This window comes from Mus caroli, unplaced genomic scaffold, assembly GCF_978045245.1.
Source record: "Mus caroli unplaced genomic scaffold, Mus_caroli_1 scaffold_16, whole genome shotgun sequence".
Classification (NCBI taxonomy): Eukaryota; Metazoa; Chordata; class Mammalia; order Rodentia; family Muridae; genus Mus; species Mus caroli.
In genome coordinates, this window is record NW_028227271.1 from 10,315,481 (window position 1) to 10,341,244 (window position 25,764).

Below are 25,764 nucleotides of genomic sequence, written 5' to 3' on the forward strand. Positions count from 1 at the left end.
TAGTCTTAGGAGTCTAACATTTCATAAATGTTCTTTGTTGAATTGGATTCCTGGGCTGGGCCTTGGGCTCCAGATTGTATAAGGTCTGTCTGGTGGTAAAGGTTTTTCTCTTAATGGTTGATTTAGCAGTAGTTTCTTGTTTGATCAGTTCTGAAAAGTAACTCGACTAAGAGACTTAGACTGCTATGGGATTCAGATTTATTTTAGTGTGAGCTGTAGGGTGGTATACATTGAGAATTTATGAGAGACGCTTGCAGTGTCTGGACAGTGCTGCTTCACTTCACAAGTACCAGCCGAGAGCCAGCTGGCCTCATGTCCAAGCTGTGACTTTCTTTTTCCTTTTATGAAGACCTAAATATTTAAATATTTGGACTAAATACATCAGAGGTATCATCAAACACAAAACACCGGCCCCATCTTGCTAACCACAGAGAATGTATTTCTACTTCTCAGGCTCCCATCCCATATAATTTCAATGTAATTAAAGGTACAATACTTGAAACCAGACCTTTTAGAAAGGGATTTTAGAATAACTTCACCCAGGTTGTTTCTTTGAATTGCTACTGGGCAGCTGTTAGCTTCAAATAAGCTCAACACTGGATTTGCAACAGATGTTCCCAAAGTGGAACAAAGAAGGGGACTGCTGAATTCTTTGCAAAGGAAAGAGAAATCTGGGGAAAAAAATTCAAGATCTGGCAAGGTCATCTTTAACATGGAGAATGACCTTAGGCTAGCCACAAACAGAAGGGTCCATCTCTCCAGTGAAATTCAAGAGGAAGCTTGTTAAACTGACTCAATCACTCGGGCCTCCATTCAGCCATCCCTTTCCTCTGCATCTCACCTAGTGCTATTCCAGTGTATTACCGTCTTCTTCAATTAAATACTTTGGGGATGTTATAACTACAGCTTTTCCCCATTGATGTTTTTAATTACACAGGACTTCCTAAGCCAGCAACCATCACTAAAGAATTTTGTAGATCAACAGTTTTTCTTCTATCTTTAGAGTAGACTTTATAAAATTTAATTGATGTGGCTTTTGCAGGAACGTCTCTGAATAGTTAGGGATCTGTGACTAGAAGAGACCAAGATAGCTCTTTTATTTCATCTGATTGGATTTAAATGTCTTGCCTACGTGTCTATAAAATCATCATAGTTTTAAACCTCCATTATCTAGTGAGTTTATTTGCCTTGCTAACGTGATCACTGCAGGTCCTAACAAAATAAGTGTCATATGGGGACACTTAAAAAGAAACTTCTTCTCATGGTAGGTGCCAATTATCACAGAGACCTCACCTGGTCAACACACAGAAAACAAAAGACTTTGGGCAGACTGTCATCTCACACGCCTGATCCCAAGGAATCGTTGTGGAAGAGGAGGCAGAAGTGTTGTAAGAGCCAGAGGAGGTTCTTAACATTAAGAACTCAGAGTTTTCCAACACAACAGGAAAGACACCCTTGTTAACTCAGTGATTGTGACAGCACGCATGGGACTCCTCACGCTCCAGCCAGAGAAAATATCAGCATAGAGGCAGGGAAACAGATATGGCATCCTACTACAAGCTGAGGGACTGTTGGAATTTGATAGCTACTTGGAGGAAAGTTGGTTCTCTTTAAGAATGTGCCCCATGATGGGCTGACCTCATACGAGGGAAAGACTTCAACCCCAAGACTAGTAAGGCGACACTAACTGGACTCCAAGTGGAAAGGAAGAGAGAGAGAGAGAGAGAGAGAGAGAGAGAGAGAGAGAGAGAGAGAGAGAGAAAGAGAGAGAGAGAACCTCCAAGTTGAGAAGGTAGAGAAGTCATAACTATTGAAGAGTGAATGTGCTCAAAATACATTGTATGAAATTATCAATGAATTAATAAAATCATTGCAATTATAAAAAGAAACACTCACTGAACATGGTTTAAGCACAGGGAGGTGTTGAAGGGAAGGGGGCTTCATCCTCTCTTTTGCTCACCTATCATGCAACAGACCTGAGTTGGAAACTAATGACAGAACGGGAACAATGATTGTGTTGCTTAAGTTAAAAACACGTCTGTAAAAAAAAAAGAAAGAAAATTGCATATCTCCTCATACACACCTTTTATTGTCCTAGAAACAAAGACAAAAATTTACTCCTGGCCTTACCATCTACTTCCAAAACAAACAAATACCCCCAAACTATTGATTCCTAAAGTAAATACAGAGAGATGTTAAGATGTGTTCCAGTCATTGCCTCTGGCTCACAGGTAGCTATGAAAACAAACTAACAAAATCGTAAGCTGACTTAAAGCATGATGAAATGACATCCTAGTTGGGCTTGGGGGAGTGTTTTGCTTTCAGAACTCAACTTTGCAGTTCTGAGCAAGGACTTGGCTTATGACAAAGTTGTGTCAACATCCAAGCTATCAATGTCAGACATAATCCATGTCTGGAGGTGGCTATCAATCTATTGCGAATGGGAGATAAAAGTGAAGTTTGTCTCCCTTTCAAGTATATAGATGACCATGTAGGTATAGGGGAAGGTAGCTATTTCTCTTCAGTGGGATGTAGCAAGGAAGCTCAGAAGATGTCTTTGAGGCCTGGGTCTAGGTGGTATCTGAATGACCTTGGGTAACTTACAGCAGAAAGTACAATGGAGCTTTTCAAAGTTTCTCTCTCTTAGGAAACATTCAATGCCATCTACATGGTAGCAAGCACTGGCATGTTTTTTTTTATTGTTATTTTTTTAACTATCATTAAGCCCAGTAAGAAATTAACAACTCCTAATAAAGTAATTATAACAATGTTGGGTAAGCTATTTAAATCAGGAGTTATTATGGAATTTTCCACTTGCTAATATTTCTGTAGTATAGTTAACAGTAGAGGAAGGCTGGTTTACCTCTGCTGATTCCACAAGGAGCCTCACAGGGAGAAGCAGAACAGAGGCCAGCCGAGAAGGGCTGGTGCTAAGGAAAGAATAGAAGAGAACTATTATGTGTCTTTACATCATGACAAAGATTCACATACTCAGTGTGAAGGGCGTTTCATAGTTGGAGCATGAGACAGAGCTGGATAGAATGAGATAAAACCATGTCTATTTATTCTACCTCCACTGAGTTCCTAGAGGCACTTTCTAGGTTGATAAATACAGTAAACTACATCTCTTGAGAGGACTTTCAACATCACACACACACACACACACACACACACACATACACACACATGCAAGCACCACAAACATAATTGTTTTTAAATATGTTGCTAAGAATATATCAGAATGAGAAAAAAAATGGTCAAAATTCCAAATGTCTTCAATTCAAAACAGAAAGTAAAGGAAGGAATGTGACCAGCCTGGGACCAGGTGCCATCCCTGGAAAGAGATGTGAGAATCTATTGCCGGACAGTGATTTCCAAAACAAAGCCTTTCAGAACATGTGTAGATTATAAAAGATAAGTTTGAGTCAACAAATGTTAAAAGTCATTAGGATGCTCTCACAGGTTTCTCTCTGCAAGCTGCCCAATGTTAGTGACGTCATCGAATGAATACTCTGGGAGTAAAACTGTGTGCTGGGAAGATTAACTGTTGGTAGAATGCTAAAGGAACAGAGAGGGCACTATGGGTGGGTGTGCCTAATGACATACCATGAAGGACATTCAGAGGCTAAAGCTCGGAGTTCTTGTGTGGCTCCTTCGGCCAAAGAATGTGGGTGCAGTCCTCAGAGCTGCCAAGTCAGACATCCCAGGTTAACTTCTAGATCATATCCCATAACAAAATCCCAAGAGCAAGTGTTGGGTAGTTTTATCTGCTCGGCTTGTAAACACTTAAGGGTAAACCAAAGGAAGCCAACCCCCACCCCAACCTCCACCCCCACCCGTCCCCTGGCCATCTTTGGCTGCTCACCTACTTACAGACCTCTATGTATTCTAAATACACAGATAGCTTCAGAAAAATGTATACTGTTACGTGTAAAATAATTGAATTACTTCTATCCCCATTCGCTTCCAAATGAATGAGACTCAGACAATGGTTTATTTGTTTAGCTTTGGGACACTGATGGAGGAATTACCCCTAATCTATTTTTCCTATCACTTGACTCTTAATTCCCCCATTGTGCTCCCTAAGCACTTATAGTTTGAGCCTTCCCAGGTTATTTCTGTCCCATCAGCGTGTCCTCAGGGTCCATTTCACTGCTGGCACACGCTCCTCATCCGTTTCATCTAATGGAGATCTTCTATCCTCTCCATCTTCTTTCTCTTTCTTCTTCCTTCACCCTCCTTCTTTCTTCTCTTCATGGTCCCTCCTTGCCATCTCCAACCTGTAACAGAAACTCCACCTACCACTGTTCTCCCAAGCAATTGACTGTGGCCACTTTATTTTAATCAGTAGCTTTAAATTGGGGAGCAAGGTTTAACATTGCATCACTTGATATACATGAGGAGCTGCTCTTCAGAGGCAACCAGGTCTTGGGGGCCAAGTATTTAGCATTTGAATACATAGCAGCACCAGGCCAACCCCCAGCAGTTGTGTTTTAGTCTATTTAATAGCCTGCGTTTGACTACTAATATATGACAGCAAGTGATGTTGGGGAGACCACATCTTATTTCCCTTTGTAACTTTTGTGTCTTTGCAAATTGACTTTCACATCATAGACACTCAAAAGGAGCTACTGAATTGAAAAAGGACATTATTATTTCTCTATATATAATTCTACTTTGTTTGAGGCTGCTAACTCAATCTCTAAGACTGCAAAAAAAATTATATTAAGAATATTTTTGAGTCAACATTCAAGTCTAATCCAGAAATTGTCATTGCTAGCTCTCCTCATGTCCCTTTCTGAATCGCGTTTCTTGGTTGCACTGTGGTAGTGAGTGGATGATTAAATTATATCCCAAGATAGAAAGCAAATATGAACAACCCAGAAAATTTCAAGAGTCCAGGTTAAGACAATGGTTTGATTCACGAGTGAAGCCAAGCAGTTAAAGACCTCGTTAAATGATGTGTCCATTCTTGTACCACGCTCTGGCCAAGGCAATTACGTCTTCTGGACAGCAGTCTACTCCCTACAGGCTACTTTCTTGGCCTGGCCTGACTGAACTCTGGATAAATTCCCATATACATATTCCCACAGAGACAGGTAGAGGGAAGGAAGTCTCATCTTCTCACAGTGGTGAGGTCTGACTCAGTCTGTGTGTCTTTCTCTTTCCTCACCTGCATGTGGGACTCCCTCTGACTTCCCATTACTCAGGTGCCCATCATCCGTCATCGAGACCACAGGTGGGGACAGCCCACTGGTACATTCTCACCAATTTCTGAGTTACTTGCCAAAGCCCAGTTCTTGTTTTCTTGGAGGCCTCAAATGTCCTCAAATTAATGTGTCAATGACATCATTCTTGAGGGTGGTAATGTTTGATGGAACATTAAATAAATTGCATTTTATAAGCTGTCTAATGTGTTCATCCTTAGGGGGCAGGCGCTGAGATGAGTTCTCTTCTACCATAGTGTGTATTTGGGTCTTCAAATGAACCAGGAATAGAGGGAAAAAACCACTTCTAATTTATCTGGCGTGCTTCTGTAAATGAATTAACTTTAATATAAACATAAACAATGAATTAACCTAGCAGCTGTATTTCTTTACCTTATACCAGTCGCCAATAACCATACAGAGAAACAATATATATTTAAAACTGCACCTCAATAGCTGAGCATTTAAATGATCTGCCTTAGCCTTCTATGGTATTCTATCTCTTGGCCTCATCCCATGATACTTGCATATTATTATTTATCTTGCTCTTTGAACTTCAGGTGTGTATTCATGATTCCAGACCCCTTCCTCATGGCTCCAAACCTTCCATCCTCCTGACTGACTCCATCCTAACTTCTACATGCTTTCTTATGGCTGTTTGGATAAAATTAAAATGATTAAATTGCAGAGGTAACATTCACTGTGTGTTAGCACTCATAGACACAAATACATAACCTTACTTCCTATAACCCACCAGGGAAGGATTACTTTGTGTTAATGAACTTAAGTAGATTAAATTTGAAGTGTTTCAAGTCCAATCAGAATGTCTTAGAGCATCTGGACCTTTGCAGTCAATTACTTTAGACGAGGTGACTACAAATCAGAAATTTATTTCTCATGGTTCTTGATGCTAAGGAGTTCTAGGATGGAGACATCAGCAAATGATGTGACTTCAGAGGGCTCCCATCTGGCTCACAGATGGAACATTCTGGAATTTCGTCTTCACATGTGGTAAGGAAAAAGCATAACTCCCTGGAACTTTTTTTTTTCCCCCTTTCTAATTGAGGAATGGATGGCAGGATGGCAGAAGTTTGCTCTGGATCTGAGCAGGGAATAAATTAATTTCATTGATTAGGGTTTTGTCCTCAAGACCCAATTATCTCTCAGAACCTTCACTCATTAATGTCTTTATGCTGATAGTTGACTTTAACCTAAGAATTTTAGAAGGACACATATGTTCATACCAGAGCATCATGTAGGCTATAGCAGTGTTAAGTAACCATAGTAATTTGCCCCAGATAACTTTACTTTAGCATCACTGATGACTTCCTGTGGATCCATGTACTATATTTTTTAATCATATAATAAAGTTAGGTTAAAGGTTTTTAACGCAGAAGAACTCCTACCTTACAGACACAGTTCCCATCTAATCATGAGACTAAAACCAGGCAAACTTAGACTAGGGGACCTAACATAGGACAGTTGGTAAGTCATAAAAATCAAGAAAAGACTGAAAACAGTCACAGACCAAAGGGGCCTAGACGAACGTGACAACTAAATGCCATGTAGTACCCTAGGCTGAACGGTGGAAAAGAACAGAGAGAAATAATGGGAACACTGTGAAACCAAAATAAAATCTTGAGTTCAGTAATAGAAAAAAAAAAAAAAAGAAAAGAAGAAGAAGAAGAAAGAAAGAAAAAGAACAAACGAACGAACGAACGAACGAACGAACGGAGAAAACATTCAAGATGGCCTTTAGGTTGAGTCTGCCCAGAACAATTAGAAAAGAGAACCCTAAGCACCACAGAATGACACTGAGAACCAGGAGTAAAAAGTGAGAAGTGGGCATGGACAGTGAGAAGTAGGCGTGGACAGTGAGAAGTGGGCGTGGACAATGAGAAGTGGGCGTGGACAATGAGAAGTGGGTGTGGACAATGAGAAGTGGGCATGGACAGCAAGAAGTGGGCGTGGACAGTGAGAAAAGGCCGTAGACAGTGTCCAAGTCCATGACCCATCTCAGCAATCAGTATCCATTTTTAGAAGGAGCAGAGATGTGTGGACCACTCACTCACTCACTGTTTATTCACTTAGCAAAATAAAAACAAGATGAGCTGTAATGAGCCAGGCCCTCTTCCTGGGTTAGGAGATTCTGTCTCTCGAGTCAAGCAAATTAGATCACCACCTCCATCTCTAACCTTTTTGGAATCAATTTCTCAACTTTTATCATCTTCTTGTTTGCTGTACTTGGGCTGTAATACAATGTGCGGCAGAACGGGTGTGTTAAACGACAGCAATTCATTCGATAACACTTCTGGAGACTGCGGAATCGGAGCTCAAGGTTGCAGCTAATTCCTTTTCCAAGGACAGATCTCTTCTGGATAGGCATGTAGCTGCCTTCCTACCACGTCATCACAGGGCCTTTCCACGGAGCATGTGCAGCTCTCTAGCCTCTCCTCTTACAAAGTCACCAACCCCAGCTCACAGCTGACCTCTCTGAAATACTCTGTTAGTCAAAATACAGCCATAGTAGGATGATGGGGCTTCAACAAATCAATTTCGATGGAGTACACATATTCAGTCCATTCAAAAATAAACCACCAAAAAATAAAAATAAAAAAGATGAGCTAGTGAGTAATCCAGACCTCAGTCTAAGATCTGGGTAACTTGAAAAAAAAATGAAGGCAACATGTATTTGGCCTGTAAACAGCTTTTGATAGAAAAAATTCACATTAAAAATTTTTAAAAGCAAGAATGCAAATGTCAGTATACAAAGACAGAAGCATAAAGCTTACCTCAGGTTCTAGAAGATTTCTGAGTTGAAAATGAGTTTTGTTGTGAACACAGGAAGCAGTGTCTACGGTAGCATAGTAGGGATAGTCACCATCACTAACACAGTAGGGACAGTCACCATCACTAACACAGCAGTCACCATCACTAACATAGTAGGACAGTCAGCACCACTAACACAGTAGGAGAGTCAGCATCACTAACATAGTAGGACAGTCAGCATCACTAACACAGTAGGACAGTCAGCATCACTAACATAGTAGGACAGTCAGCATCACTAACACAGTAGGACAGTCACCATCACTAACACAGTAGGACAGTCAGCATCACTAACACAGCAGTCACCATCACTAACACAGTAGGACAGTCAGCATCACTAACACAGTAGGACAGTCAGCATCACTAACATAGTAGGGACAGTCACCATCACTAACACAGCAGTCACCATCACTAACACAGTAGGACAGTCAGCATCACTAACACAGTAGGACAGTCAGCATCACTAACATAGTAGGGACAGTCACCATCACTAACACAGCAGTCACCATCACTAACATAGTAGGACAGTCACCATCACTAACACAGTAGGACAGTCACCATCACTAACACAGTAGGACAGTCAGCATCACTAACATAGTGGGACAGTCAGCATCACTAACATAGTGGGACAGTCACCATCACTAACACAGTAGGACAGTCAGCATCACTAACACAGTAGGACAGTCACCATCACTAACACAGTAGGACAGTCAGCATCACTAACACAGTAGGACAGTCACCATCACTAACACAGTAGGACAGTCAGCATCACTAACACAGTAGGACAGTCACCATCACTAACATAGTGGGACAGTCACCATCACTAACACAACAGTAACCATCACTAACACAGTAGGACAGTCACCATCACTAACACAGTAGGACAGTCAGCATCACTAACATAGTAGGACAGTCAGCATCACTAACACAGTAGGACAGTCAGCATCACTAACACAGTAGGACAGTCACCATCACTAACACAGTAGGAGAGTCAGCATCACTAACATAGTAGGACAGTCAGCATCACTAACATAGTAGAACAGTCAGCATCACTAACACAGTAGGACAGTCACCATCACTAACACAGTAGGAGAGTCAGCATCACTAACATAGTAGGACAGTCAGCATCACTAACACAGTAGGACAGTCAGCATCACTAACACAATAGGACAGTCAGCATCACTAACATAGTGGGACAGTCACCATCACTAACATAGTGGGACAGTCACCATCACTAACACAGTAGGACAGTCACCATCACTAACACAGCAGTCACCATCACTAACACAGTAGGACAGTCACCATCACTAACACAGCAGTCACCATCACTAACACAGTAGGACAGTCAGCATCACTAACACAGTAGGACAGTCAGCATCACTAACATAGTAGGGACAGTCACCATCACTAACACAGCAGTCACCATCACTAACATAGTAGGACAGTCAGCACCACTAACACAGTAGGACAGTCAGCATCACTAACACAGTAGGACAGTCACCATCACTAACACAGTAGGACAGTCAGCATCACTAACATAGTAGGGACAGTCACCATCACTAACACAGTAGGACAGTCAGCATCACTAACACAGTAGGACAGTCACCATCACTAACACAGTAGGAGAGTCACCATCACTAACATAGTAGGACAGTCAGCATCACTAACATAGTAGGACAGTCAGCATCACTAACACAGTAGGACAGTCACCATCACTAACACAGTAGGAGAGTCAGCATCACTAATACAGTAGGACAGTCAGCATCACTAACACAGTAGGACAGTCAGCATCACTAACACAGCAGTCACCATCACTAACACAGTAGGATAGTCAGCATCACTAACACAGTAGGACAGTCAGCATCACTAACACAGTAGGACAGTCACCATCACTAACACAGCAGTCACCATCACTAACACAGTAGGACAGTCAGCATCACTAACACAGTAGGACAGTCAGCATCACTAACATAGTAGGGACAGTCACCATCACTAACACAGCAGTCACCATCACTAACATAGTAGGACAGTCAGCATCACTAACACAGTAGGACAGTCAGCATCACTAACACAGTAGGACAGTCAGCATCACTAACATAGTGGGACAGTCAGCATCACTAACATAGTGGGACAGTCACCATCACTAACACAGCAGTCACCATCATTACTGGTGTAGCTGCTGGAAAACAGCCTGCTATTTTCTAACAGAGAGTAGCATTTTGGAGAGGACGGATGCTGTAGCTGATTGGTTGTTTCTCCTCCGCTGGTGGAGTGAGCCAATTCCAGCCAGATTGGAATACATTAAAGGCAGGTTCCTTGGGAAGCTTCCCTCTGCTGAGTTCACTAGCCCAAGAAGAGAGGCCAGGGGAGTTGCCATGGGAGAGAGGGGAAGAGGGAAAGAGAAAGGGAAAAGAAAAGAAAGACAGGAAGGAGAAGGAGAAAAGGGAGAGAGAGAGAAAAGGAGAGAAAGAGACCAAATAATGTCTGGCTTATAAGGAGGAGCCTCTGGGAGAAGGGCAGTCCAGCCCCTGGGCTGGAAATTAAGGGTTGAGGACAGGGTATGCCAGGTAGGGACTGAGGGATGCTGAGAAAATCTGGCCAGGCCTGCTTTGATGGGTAAAATATGTGCCTCAGTCCCTTGTCCCAGGGCCTGGAACCAACAGTAGTCACCATGGCCTTAGCTAGAATGGCTTCCTCTATAGGGACACTGCTTATTTAGAGTAGGTCTGCCATTTGCCTTCTTCACAGAGGTCTCCTTAGCCCTGTTGAAGAGGCAGGCACGGTTCCCAGACAGACAACTCTAGAAGATACTTTTTTTTCCCTCACAGTAGCATCTGGTATTTTGGCAGAAAGCTCACTGGGATCATCTTAAAAGTGGTGAATTTTCTCCCCCAAATCTCTCTCTCTCTCTCTTGCCTTCAAACACTTAGGCTAAACTTTATTTCATTTTGGAGCTAGGAAATGCTCAAGAGACATTTTGAAAGACTCAAGAAGGAATATCATTCTAGGGACCAGCTCAAAGGAGAGCTAGAATTCACCCCTTAAAACCCTACTTCTTCCAGGGGCCCATAAATGTGATCTCTCTCTCTCTCTCTCTCTCTCTCTCTCTCTCTCTCTCTCTCTCTCTCTCTCTCTCTCTCTCTCTCTCTTTCTCTCTCTCTCTCTCTCTCTCTCTCTCTCTCTCTCCACCCCCAGTGGGTTCTTTCACTCTCTTGCTTTCTCATTTTCTCTGAGAATGAAAAACTGAAACAAAAATCAATATCTATTTACTTTGAGTTTTCCTAAATGGAATTACGAATTTCCCATTTTTTCCCTGAAATGTCTGAATCTCAAAATCAAATTCTCTGCTTCCAGTTAATCCCTTGGTACCTGGGAGGTGAAGAAGGGGATGGGGATAGGGGTGGGGGACAGAATGTTAACCAGACAGACCACTCTCAATCTAGATCAAAACAGAAGATCTTCAGCTTGTCTGCAAAAGCACATTTGGAGTGAGATTTTGTTAAGCCCTTTAGGAGTTTGCTCTTCGTAATGTTAAGCACAGATTTTATACCAGAGGATCACATGATCAAAACCGCACTCTTAGACTGTCCAGCTTTGACCGTTCAGACTGGTCCAGCTGTGCAGTAGGGGGTAGAGTGTGGCATCAAACCAATGTGGAGCGACAACCAAGACAAATATGGCGGCAGATCCTGAGGGTTGGCAGCAGTGAGAACAGACAGGGTAGCCAACACGGTTTGTTATGTGTATTGCTGCTTTTAACTGGAGGCAGGGCCAGGGCACTTCTGCTGGGATCTGGGATGACAGCCCCATGCCCTGAGCCCTCCATGCTGAAGGCTCAAGACAGCTGTATCTCCATCTCACCTCTCCCACGAGGACGCCAGGGAGCCCACACCCCCGCCACACTCTCTCGCTTCTAAATGGGTCTCTTTTGTTTCTCTCTTACATAATTTTTTTAAATGAAAGTTCCCCTAATCTACTTTAGTCCTACAGCTATGAGTTAATTTCTCTAGCCCTTCACCTGTCTTCTCAGATCCGACTCTCTAATCCACATCCTTAATCCTAAAGAATGGTCTAGTTTGGGATTTTTCATCCCATGGGAGTTAGGCTTTAGTCCTTTCAGCCTACATGATTATAAGTTTACTCATGCTTTAACCTTGTATCTCATTGGCTTACACTATGTTGCCTTCCATGTTTTAAATCTCCTCTCTACTCTCAACCTCTATTTTTAGCTATGCCCTCTATTTGAAAGTTTAAACCTCATTTAATCCACTGTCCCTTTTAAGGTCTTTCACTCTTTTTTCTTTTTTTCTTATTTTATGCTGTTTCTGGACGTTAGCCTGTTTTCAGAACGGATGCTTAGGGCCACCGGAGATGCCAAGCCAGCGTAATGAATGCAGCGTGAGTTCCTTCGCCCCCTCACTTCCTCCTCTAAGCTCCGGGGCCTTCAGTGTGCCGAAGCTGTCCCCAAGAGGCCCTAGAACCTTGGCCTAATAAAACTGGATTTAAAAACTAACAGGAAGTAAACAGCCTCGTTATGAAAAGAGAAAGTACGCTTGCACTGACTGACCTCTGGCAGACCACAGCCTCTGTGCAGCACTCCTGAGAGCTGTCACGGTGAGGGGCAGGGGTTGCAGGCATCCCAGGTCAGGATAACTTGTAGGCAGCCCTGCCCAGGCTGTAGGCAGCACTTGCTGGCAGTGTATTTCCAGGTGTGTCCTCCAACAAGAATGGTCTCCTTATGGTCTCTTCTCCTTGTATTAATATAAAGGAAGTCTGCCCACTGTGCTCAGGGATTCTAAATACAGGAGCAACTGCTGGAGGCTTCCTTTGTCATGATCCGCATTAGAGAAGCTCGGGAAAAGCAGGCCATCACCGTTCACATAATGGAAGTAAGTTTCTCTCAGAAAATTTTAGGGACACCACTGAGTGGATTCTCTCATTGTTTGTTTGTTTGTTTGTCTATTGTCTCCTGCTTTCTTTCTTTCTTTTCTTTTTTTTTTTTTCTTTTTGGTTTTTCGAGACAGGGTTTCTCTTTATAGCCCTGGCTGTCCTGGAACTCACTTTGTAGACCAGGCTGGCCTCGAACTCAGAAATCCGCCTGCCTCTGCCTCCCGAGTGCTGGGATTAAAGGCGTGCGCCACCACGCCCGGCTCGTCTAGTCTCCAAATGCCTGCTTAGCCACTGAACTGCCAAAGCACCATCCTCACCCCGGACTCCCGCCAGCCAGCTCACCACTCCAGGGCTGAGAGACCCACTCGGGAGAACCAACCCTGTTCCATGTTTTAGGACTGACTCACCTGTAATTCCTGCCCTGCCTCAGGAAGCAACCACGGCCTCCAACCGTCCTCTTAGAGAACACACCAGATGCTACATCTCTCACATTACCCTTACTGGGCTACACCCCAACTCCCAACCTACTGCAGCGACCTGGTTTTTTTTTTTTTTTTAAATGAAGAAGCAACAACCAGCCAACTGTCACCCAGGCTGTTTAGACATGCTGTTGCTAGAACAAGGTACTTTATAGCAAGCACGGCCCCAGCGTAAATTGTGGGGTACCTTCCCTCGAGTTGTTGGTCAGGGGTGTCCATAAGACCCCCAAGACATTACAGGCTGTAGATCCCAGGCGTCCATAGCAGCTGTTTTATGTATTGAACCATCTGGCCCAAGCCACGATTTTAGAGTGTAAACTTGTTTGTGCAACAGAATAGTTGTTTCTCTCCCGCTCTCCTGCTCCCCACCCCCCCTTCCCTCCCCCCCCCAATCTCTTTCTTTCTCGATCTCTCTCTCCGTTCCTTTTCTAAGTCCCAGCACCTCCACCGGAGAGTGAGAGGCCAAGTGTCCATGACGATAGCCGGCTTTCAGTGCCTTTGAATAAGCTCATCTCTATGTGAATTGGAATCATATGTGAAGTTTTTCCCTCAACAACTACCAAAGGGCAAGAGGTGAACATAATTTCTCTTTCTGCATAAAGTTTCGTAGGACTTTCTATTATTCAAGGTCAAGATGCTTACTGCTGAAATGATGTCTTTTGTTTTCAGTTTATAGTTTGTATCTGGAGAGAGAGGTGATGAATGGATTCGCTCGTGGTTCCATGTCTCCTTTACCAGTATTTTAATTGGCAGGGCCCAGAACAATGTGCCTTTCATTTGTATTACAGGGCAGAGTTATACACCTTTAGACCTTTCCACTCCTAATGAGACCTGACTCTTTCACCTTCGTAAATGATAATAAAGATCTGAGTGGAAGTAGCTGAGTGTTTTTAAATACTCTAAGTAACTGGGTGGAAACGAATGTCAAGATTGTACTGGTCGTGAAGAGTTTTGTCTGAGCAGATCTCCAACGCACTCATACATTGTGTGTGGCTAGGCAGTGACAAGCCCTGTGTAGTCAACAGGTGAACTGTTTCTCCTACAGCACATTCTATGGCCAGACAGCGTTAGAAATCGGGGTTATAATCATTCATAAGATCTAGTGTGGTCCCAGCAGAAGTCAGTGCACCGAGGGAGAGAAACACAGCATGCTCATCCTATGTATTCGTGACTCGGGAGGATGCCAACCCAGTTTGGGGAATAAAGACGTTCTTATGGAAGAGAGAATGTTCCTGTAAGAGGAATGGGAAATGACAGTGGAAATAGGGAAGTAGGAAGGAAGTTCCAGAAAAAGGAACATGATCTGCAAAACCCTGAAGGCAGAAGGAGGAAAGGCCATTTTAAGAACGGTGCAAGCCATTCACTGAGGCTAGAACAAGGAAGCCAGAGCAGATCATGCTTCCTCGGTGGAGGAAGCAGGTGCCATCCCTGGAAGGTCTGGGAACCCTACCCTGCTCTGAAGACATCTGGATGCAAGACCCCATCGTCATGAAATTTGCCTTTCGGGGAAACTCATGAGTCTGCATCTTAAGAACAGACAGAAGGATGAGATCAAATAAACCAGAGTGAGCCCCAGCTTTCCAGGCAGAGAGATGGAAAGCTGGAGAGAAGGCAGCTGTAAAGTTGGAGAGAGAAACCAGAGTCACTATCGCTAAGAAGGGAGAACTGGCTGGTGACGCGGCTGAAGATGGCTTCGGGCCAGGGCTTGTTTGGGCATCCAGGTTGTACTCATCTCTGTTGGTAGAAATGAAGGGCTGACCTTGAGGGTCTGGGAGGTTCGAAAAAAATGGACGCATCTAATATCTGAGTCCCATCTATGATTCCGTATCCAAGGAGGTTTCTGAACAACAGTTAGAGAGTAGAACCACACACAGGTATATGGCAATTTAGCTTTAGCTCTGGCGAGGATGAAAGGTAAGGGGCTGTGTCATCTCCAAGGCATTAATTATGCTGACAAAGTAGACTATTTGTTGAATTCCTTTTGGGAGTTCCCCACCCTACGCCCAAAGGCATGCCACAGATCATAAGATACTTCTCCAAAATACACTGCTTCCTGGAAGTTTCAGTAGGCATTAGGGAGCAATAAACTCAAAAATATTCTCATTAAGCCTCTTCTAATGGCAAGCAGCATGTATGGTTCTGGGTGCAGAGATGAAAGGTACCCAGGGCCTCTGAAGTACCACAGTACAACTGACAATTATCAGATGCTTAGCACAATGGAAGTAGAAGAAATGAAAGAAAGAGAAAGGCTTCATACAATCAGGAAAGGCTTCCTGGAACTGGCTGACTTTAAGTCTCAGGAGAGATTCGTCGGGCACCTAGAGACCTGGAGATCAGAGGAGAGACATACCCAAGGGCACAAAGTAGTCTCACATATTTTCCATTCAGGAAGCAGCAGGGAGTTCAGGACACCTGGGAGAAAGCAGAGCTGAACGGGCTACGTCCTAACTGCCCTTCTTGACCACAATATAGAACACCGGCAAAGCCTGTTTGGAGGTTGCAAAATTCCATAAGAAAAGCCTGAACTAAGACCGTGGCAGGAAAACAGGTGCTCCTTTAAGAGAGACGCCAGTGAAGACGAGGAAAGCAGAGATGACAATTTTAGATGCAAGCCGAAATTAACACTGCACAGCAGCAAGAAGAAAATGATCTACATTTATGTGACTTACAAACTTACTTGCATGTGAAGTCAGAAATGCCCGACATGGCATCTGAGCCTTTGAAATGATGGTGAGGTCATCTATCTGTCTTTCCACAGGAGTTCTCTGGACCCTGGTGTCTTTGTTGGAGCCGGTTGGAACTAATGAACAGAGAGATTATCTTGTAGTGTGTTCAAGTAATATGCCTGATCCTTGGGGCATAGAGGATCTGTGCTTGAAAACTGGCTTCACTAATGACTGTACAATTTTGATCTCAAACTCAGTCAGAATTCAGTGTGATAGGATGAAAGAGTGTTACATTCTGTGGGCCATCATAGGGAAGGGAAGGGTATGTGTGCACACTCATGCTCGAGAACGCGTGTGTGCGTGCATGTATTTTTAAGCTATATAAGACAACAGAGAATAGAAAGCTCTTCTTATTTTTCCAGGGAATTCCTGTGATAGGAAACCGCTTCCAGAGTTCATAACAGGGAAAGGCTCACAAGTCCTTGGCCATCCTGGGCAAGCGTTCCATCTTAGTCAGATGTCTATAAGCATTCCCAGGCTGGCTTCAACTAGTCAGATGTTTCAGTTGCTTTAAAAACTGAGGTTGGGGGTGGATACCAAGCAGTTTGTTCACTGATAGTTCTGTAACAGAAATGAATCCTAAATGACTGAGTAACAGAAGGGAACTGAGAGTTTTCGGAGCCCACACTTAAAGCTGTGTCCATTCCCAAAGGATGCCCTTGAAAATCTCCCAAGTTACTCATAGAAAACATAGAGGCACATTTTCCAAGTTGTAAATATTGCCTGCACCAGATTTTGACCTTACCAGAACCTACTACCTCCAAATCCTTTACATTTCCCAAGAACTTAATCACATCTATCATTTTGAGTCTGAAAAGTCACTGATGCTAAAAATACACACTTGCAAGCATACTTCCAGAAATACATGTGGGCATTCTTCCATACATACATACATGGACACATATTTTCATGCCTGCATGCAGGCCTACTTTCATACAGGCATGCTTTCAAATATGAATACAGATATATGTACATATATGCAGGCATATTTCCATACATGTAAGAATACATGTATATACACATAATTCCATATTTATGTGCAAGCATACCTATTTACATACATGCAAGAGTACCAGCAAACATATATTTAGGCAAACTTCCAAACATAAATCTAGATATATGGGCTGGAGCGATGGCTCAGTGGTTAAGAGCACTGACTGCTCTTCCAGAGGTCCTGAGTTCAAATCCCAGCAACCACATGACAACTCACAACCATCTTTAATGGGATCTGATGCCTTCTTGTGTATCTGAAGACAGCTACAGTACTCGTATACATAAAATAAATAAATAAAAGTCTTCTTAAAAAAATCTAGACATACGCACAAACATGCATATATACGTGTGTGTATGTGTATACATACATATATATGCAAATATATGTGTGGTGTAGGTCCATATGTATATACATGTGGTATATGTAAATATATATGTATACACACATACACACACAAACAAGCATACTTCTATCCATACATTCAGGCATACTTCCAAACATGCCTGCAGACATGCTCCCATATGTACATGATGCCTGCTTCCAAACATATCTGCAGGCATACTTACAAACATGCCTGTGGACATACTTTCATCATACTTTCATTTACTTACAGGCATGCATACATTTCCCCCAAGTTCAGAAACAGGTGCGTCATCCTTGGAGCGTGTGGCTGCATCTTCTCCCCGACTTTTGCTCTTGGTCTTACATCACTGGAGCTACTGTTTACCCTGGAGCTGACATTTCCACGTCATCCCACCAGGTGTCTAGAGTCACCTCCCCCATGACACTCCTGTAGCAGATGGTGCAAATGGTCCAGCATGTGGATTCTGATTCACTGCAGGAAAACAAACTGCCAGACGGCTGATGAGCTAGGAAGAAAAAAAAAAAAAAAAACAAGTTGTTGCTTTAAAAAAAAAATAACCATTATGAATTATCTGTCACACAGTGACTTTTCATTTATCCCTGCTTAGAAATGATTAGTAATTTATTTAAGCAGATTACATAAGAGCTTTCAGAGGACTGCCCTGTTTGCAAAGGCTTCTACCAGTGGCAGGAATGTGTCAGCGCGAAGCAAAAGAAAAAAACCAAAAAACAAAAAACTGAACGCTCAAACAATATAACGTTGGACACAATTTGGTTTTTAAAATTTAAATTAATACATGGGTTAGTAAACATGCTTATAAAAATTTTTTCCACTGATACGAGTTCCAGATCTCTAGGAAAAAAAAAAAAAAAAACAAAAAAAAACTAAACCTTAGTATTACCAATAGTCTCTGGAACGAGAGAATATTTTCTAAAACTATTTTGTAAGTTCGTTATTTTGTGCTTCTCTTTTGGCTATTTGGAAAAGGCAATTTGAAAATATGATAGAATTCTACTGGGCAGAGAACGGAGTGTTGTATTCATAGAGCCTTAGAGTCAGATACTCAATTTCACACTGCCCTCTTTATTTGTGCTGCTCTTACTTTGGATCATTTTGAGAGCTAAAAAATCTCTTAGATCTCTCTAAGAAATTTCCCTCAATCTAACTCAGAGGTTAGATTGAGTATAATGCCAGCAAATTAAGGATATCTTGACTTAGCATTTACCTCTTCCATTGATTTGAGTATTGCCTTATATCCTCCTAACAGTAAGATATAGCAAATTCCAGGGCACTCTGGATTTTAGCATCTACACAGCGATAGATAAAACCATTGCAAGTTTCCTTTGTCCAAAGTGCCCAGGGTCCCACATGATTACCACCAGGGTATCAGTAATAGGAATTCTTCAAAGCAGCTGTAACACTGCAGGTGAGCATGTGCTATACGCACATGCACATACACACAGAGACGGCATGGGGAGGAAAGAAGTTATAAAAGAAGAAACTTAAAAACAACAGCTTTCCTGTTAGAGAAACATGTAGGATTTGGGGGGAGTTGTTTGGTTTGGGGTTATCTGCCAAAGGTAGCTACCTAAGGGCCAATATTCCACAAGTCTCTCTCATCTTCACTCCCCCTTACATTTAATCTCCCCATCCTATAAGCCTTTGAGTTACTGAAAGGCGCCAGTGCACTTCCAGAACTCGATGGCTAGACGTCCCCCTTGCCTTCATTTCCTTTGCTCTGATCCTTTTCATATTAGCCACTCTCAAAAGACTATGAGGTCAGACTACAGCCATGTGGGAAAAAAAAAAAAAAACCACAGTTACCACCCATGTTAGAATAAAATACAAGTGAACCTTCTGTGCCTCTGTGACCGTTAGTCTGGTTTGGGTTCTGATGACTCTTTTACAAAAATAACTGTCACGCAAAGCTCCTTCCATTTTGTCCCTTTGGATTACACTGAGATTATTCTGTTTATTTCTTACAAAATTAATATAAATGAGCATTTTAACTATGTGAAAATGTCTTCCAATAACAAAGGCGGAAGCAGCCATTACAGCCTTACAAGGAAAGTGCTTCTACAAAGATGTCTGCTACCTCTCAGATTTAGATTGGCCCCACCCCACTATGCTGATCTATGCAGTTCATTTCACTTTCCTTTAAAAGAATATCATCTTTTCTCAGCAATGTCAATGTGCACAGACTTCACTGTGTTTCCTGTGTTCTAACTGCTATGATTACTATGCCTGAGTAAGCATACCAATATTCACAGACGTGTTCTACAATTATTATGTGGTTGACAACCATACATTTAAGAATCTGATAAAATAAATCTTTGAAAATAATGTATTTATAGGAAGGCAGAAAAGAGGTCAAAGAAACAAACAGTGAACAAGACAAACAGTGAAAGGGTACGTATTTATACCTGTCATATCAACAATTACATTAAAGATAAGTAGTCTAAATATTCCCAACTAAAGATAAAAGACTGTCTGATTAGATTTTTAAAATGGGAATAATTTCACTTGACAACAAGAAATGTACTTTGAATGTAAAACACAGACTAAGAATAAAAAAATAAAAAATGCTAACATAAATGAAAAAGATTTTTAAAAAAAGGCTGACATAAATGAGAAAGGTTAGGATGGCTATATTAATATCAAAGAAATCAAATTCCAAAGCAAAGCTTGTGATAATAACAAGAACCAAATCAACTCATCAAGTAGAAAGCAAACTTTATGTTGTGGTAAGCCTGCTGCAGAGAAAACAACAGCTGGAAAGACTACAAGGACAGATAGACAGGTGTGTGACTACAGAAACTTCAATAATATCTTTTCATAATAGATAAATTAAATAGACAGAGAACCAGTGATGTATTACAAGACTGATTCCCATCATGAAATGGACCTAGTTGACTTTTGTAGAACATTCCACCTGACAACAACAGAAGGTACATTCTTTTCAACTGCCCAGTATCATTGTCCATGCTATTTTATATTCTGGTCCATTAAACAGCCTCCATAAATCCAGGAGGGTTCAATTCAAGCAAACTATATTATTCAGACCACGGTGGTAATTAAGTAATTAGTAGTCATGATACGGGGATGTCGACCATGTGTTAGAAAATTGAGGAAGACACTGCTAAGTAGCCTACAGGTCACAGAGGAAATCAGAACATACTTTTTAAATGGACAAAGATGAGGAAATATATGTGCCAGTGCTTTTGAGATGCCACTGAAGTAATATTTACAGGGAAACTTAATCACAGTAAATGTATGATACACACATACATACACACATACACACACACACACACACACACACATATATACACATACACACACACACACACACACACATATATATATATATATACATACATAGATATACATACACACACATATATATACATATACACACATACACACTCGTACACACATATATATATACATATACACATACACACTCACACACACACATAAATATACATATACATACACACACATATATATATATACACACATAGATACACATACACACACATATATATACATATACACACATACACACTCATACACACACACATATATACATATATATACACACACATATATACATATATATACACACATATATATACATATACACACATACACACTCATACACATACACATATATATATACATATATAGATACACATACACACATATATATATACATAAACACACATATACACTCATACACACACATATATACACACATATACACACTCACACACACACATATATACATATACATACATACACACACACTCACACATACACATATATATACATATACTCACATACTCACTCACACACATATATACATATACACACATACACACTCACACACACATATATATACATATACACACATATACACTCATACACACACAAACATATATATATTTGTACACACACACACACACACACACACATATATATATACACACACCCACAAGGAAAATACTGACACAAATTCAATTTCACTAGAATTAGAAATTTTTAATATCTCTGGTCATTAGGGAAACATAGAACCACAATAGCATACTACTCTACCTCCAGCAGAGTGACTCAAGTTAGGGAGACTAGCAAAACAACGTTCTGAAAAGGATATAAAAACTGTAACGCTCACAAATTGCCAACAGAAATGTAAAATTATATAATCACTTTGGAAAAGGAGTTGGCGGTTCCATGGAAAGTTAAACACACCTATTCATTCTATGCCTAGGCCTTTGCCCGAGAGGGAAGAAAGCACAGCTCCTATAAAGACTTGTGTGCTGACGCTTACTACATCTCTATTCTAGACATAAAAAGCTGGAGACACCCTAAATGCTCACCAAAGGATGCATGGGTAAGTGCTTTATCCATAAGCTGTTGTATGACTCAGCAGTTAAATAGTAGAACAACATGCACAAGTCTCAAAATAATTATTCTGAATAAAAGGAACCAGGTACAAAGACGAATGCACACATTCTTATTTCATTTATATAAAACGTTGGAAATGTACACTAGAGTCTTTTGGCAAAAACAAGTCTCTTGCCTGCCAATAGCATAGAAGGTGGGGCAAGAGAAGCTCCAAGAGTGAGAGACACATTACCTTGACTCTCATGGTGCTTTCACAGTGGGCATGTGCCAAATTGATAAAATTGTGTTTCAATGTATGTCAAAAATACACAAAGCTATTTGCAAACAAAATACCAATATACCATTGTCTGTTGTCTGGAAATACTACAATCCTATCTATCAAAGATATCCCAGCAAGCAGTTTACAAGGTGTGTTTTGAGGAGCTGGTTATGACTATCTCTTTATTTGCACTGTTACGTATCCTGATATGTGGGGTTATTTACTTAAAGGCACACAGCTAGAAGCTAATAGACATCTAGATCACCTATTCCCTACCATCTCAAATATCTGAGTACTTTCCTTGGGTTCCTCACACTAAAGCTGCCAAACGTAGATATTTCCAAATGTCCAAATCTCCATTTAACTAGGTAGATTATCCTAGACGAAGATAGCTGATCAACATTTCCCAAGTATGGAACCTTGTATTGTAAATCATAAGAAAAGAAGTTAGCAGGGCATAGGCTATATTTCACGGTTCATTTTTTTTTCACCTCTATGAGAAGTTAAACAAAATTAGCTAAAACAAAAGTGCTTTAAAATAAATCGTGGGGGAAAAATGTGTTAATATAGGCTATTGGTAGCTAGGCATGGTAGCACACACCTTTAACCCCACAACTTGAGAGGTTAAGGCAGGTAGACCTGCTGAGTTCAAGGACAACCTGGTCTACATAGCAAGTTCCAGGGCAGCCAGGAATGCATAGAAAATCTAGAAACCAAACCAACCACAAACACTAGAAGTAATGATGAGCAGAGGCGTTGAAATCAGTTTCAAATTCCTCCTCCTGAGGTCCCAATGCCAAGCAGAGCCAAGGTTCCACAAAAGTTTACACGGAGAAACAAACCAATTTATTAGGTTTGCTTACAGAGCAGTGGGGCACGGGAGTGTGGATAATGCTAAACTGTCATAGCATAGGGGAAGGAAGGTCTGCATCCAGCATGGATACTGACTCCTCCATGGTTATAAAGATGGAGCCCCATCCCCTAGTCCATTCTCCACTCATATACTCTAGAGCAGCCATAAGACGCCATAAGGCCCTGTGCAACTGGGGCAAAATTGCATACAACTTGTTGGGGGAATGGCTGGGGAGGGGAGTTCCATGGCACTCCATGTCCTTTCTGTCTAAGAAGGAACGTCAGCAGTCAGCAAACCAGGCTATGGTGATCGTGATGAGCAGGTCCAGCCTAACTCCTAAAGGTGGTGGTAGTGTGGCCCAGAGGATAGTCCTGCACAAAAGTGGCCACGGGGGTTAGAAAACAGAAGGCAGATGTTGTGTTTCCGAGAGTGGAACAGAGTGAGGGCACAGATGAAACTGTGGGACTGGAATCCTAGGAAACGTGTTTCTTCTTGACTTAGAGTATTCTCTGTTACAAGGAGAAAAGGGGGAAAGACAAAGCTAGAGACACATTTTTATTTCATCCCTAAAACTTAAAAACTAAGATGAAAACTTAAGAGTATCTAGGAGAACCGAGTTCTCAGAAAGTAAAACCCAGTTGTGCTGGACTTCTGAGAACTTGCACTGTTTTTAAAGAACAAAACACCTAGATCTTAGACCCTTTATGGACTGCAAGAGCCTGACCTTCAAGTCTGGGTATTCAACTAGCTATCTATGAGACCTCTCTATCTGGAGAGTCCTCCACACTGACCTGAAGATAGTCCAGATGAGGATGCCCAACCTTGAATCCTTTGTCCTCAGACACTACCTCCACAACAATCACACACACACACATATCACATATACACACATCATAAGCATATACACATTAACACTCATCACACACACCTACACACATCACACACATACATATAAACACACACATTAACACATACATCACACACACACATACATTAACACACATATCACATACATCTCTCACACACACATATACACATCACAAACACACACAGTAACACACACATCTTACACACCTTCACACATTACACATACCTACACACATCACACACACATACACACCACACACATACACATAAACACATACATTAACACACATATCACATACACATACATCACACACACATACACACTACTACTGAGAAATTTAGGTATTTATTTGTGTTGACTGTGTTGGAGAATCCTATTAGAATGAGTTTACACGACTGCCTGTAATATTCTCCTATCTCAAGTCTAGAGACTGAGTCTTTTATTGACATAGCCATCATTGTCTAACTCAGTGCCTGGCATAAGAACTTAATTTAATATGATTGACTGATCATCCCTGGCTCTGAACATGTTAATCAAGACAATAGTTGTGGAGGATCTATTGTAGGGATTTCCACAGCCTTGGTTACAGTGCCTAATAGGAAGCTGAGGAGATGATGGTTCATTTGACAAAATGCTTGCCACATAAAATGAGGACCCAAGGTTAGATCCCCAGAACCAATGTCAAAGTCAGGAGACATGGTGGCCAACCGTAATTCCCACAGTTAGCATCATACACACAACATACATACAAACATGCACAAATACCACACATATGAAAAAAATCCCTTCCACCCCAACCCAGGATGGTATATTAGAAAAATACCATCTGCAGGACAAGACTGTGCCCACCCTAGCATCATAAAGGTGGCAGGTAATTTGAGAAATTTAGAATTCACCTGTGTCGAGTCTTCATCAATCAGTGGTTGGCTCTCTGTGGAAAAGGCTCTGTCAAGATGAGCCCAGTGTTTACTGCACTGAGTCACCAGCTCCAGATCCTCCCTAAACGCTAACAACACATCAGAGGGACAGCCCAGCTCGCGGGGCTCCCTGTGACGGTCAGCATTGCTCTGGGAACATTCAAAGGTGTTGTTCCTAAACCAAACAGGACAGGCATGGCAGCAACTGGCTCCTTAATCTCCTTTATTACAGGCCATGACTGTGTAATAAATTCTTTAAATGATCCCAGCACGTCCTTCACTGATTTTAAGCATTGCTTCTCTTCTGCTTTGCCCTTTTGAAACTTCGTTCTTCTCTCAGTCTTAAGTCTAAGGGAGACAAGGGGGTTTTATATAAGTTTACCAAGACAAAACAAGTTCAAACTTACTAGCATGGGGGATCCTTCCAGGCCAAAACTCAGTCATTCAAGTAGATGTGATAGCAGGAAATGGTAGTTCCATCTACATGAACATGTTCTGCAAATGGGACACTCTTGCTCCACTCAAAAATCCAGTCCTGTGTGAAGATCTGTCTTCACTAACAAATAGAGTCCAATATTTAGAGAATTTGGTCAAATGGGATTTTCTATGATAATGAGGAAACACCCGCAAATGGAAAAATACCCTATAAGAGAAAGCTCTACACAGACCTTTCATGAGAGACCTTGGCAGGTCACTTGCTGAGCTTTCGCTCCTGAGGACAGTGGTGTATTTTGTTCATTTCCTGCGGTGTGCTGTGCAAGCCACATTTTGTTTTAATCCCACTTGAGCAGAACGCTTAACCTGGAATTCAGTCCCGGCAGCCGGGTGTAACTCAGCAAGCAAAATGAATGTTCGAGCTAGGAAAAGACACGGGAAGGAACCAAGTGTGTTGCTAAGTGAAAGAAGCCAATCAAAGGGATGCAGCCTGTGCGGTTCCTCCCAGAACGCATTCGCATTCTACAGAAAGGCAAGAG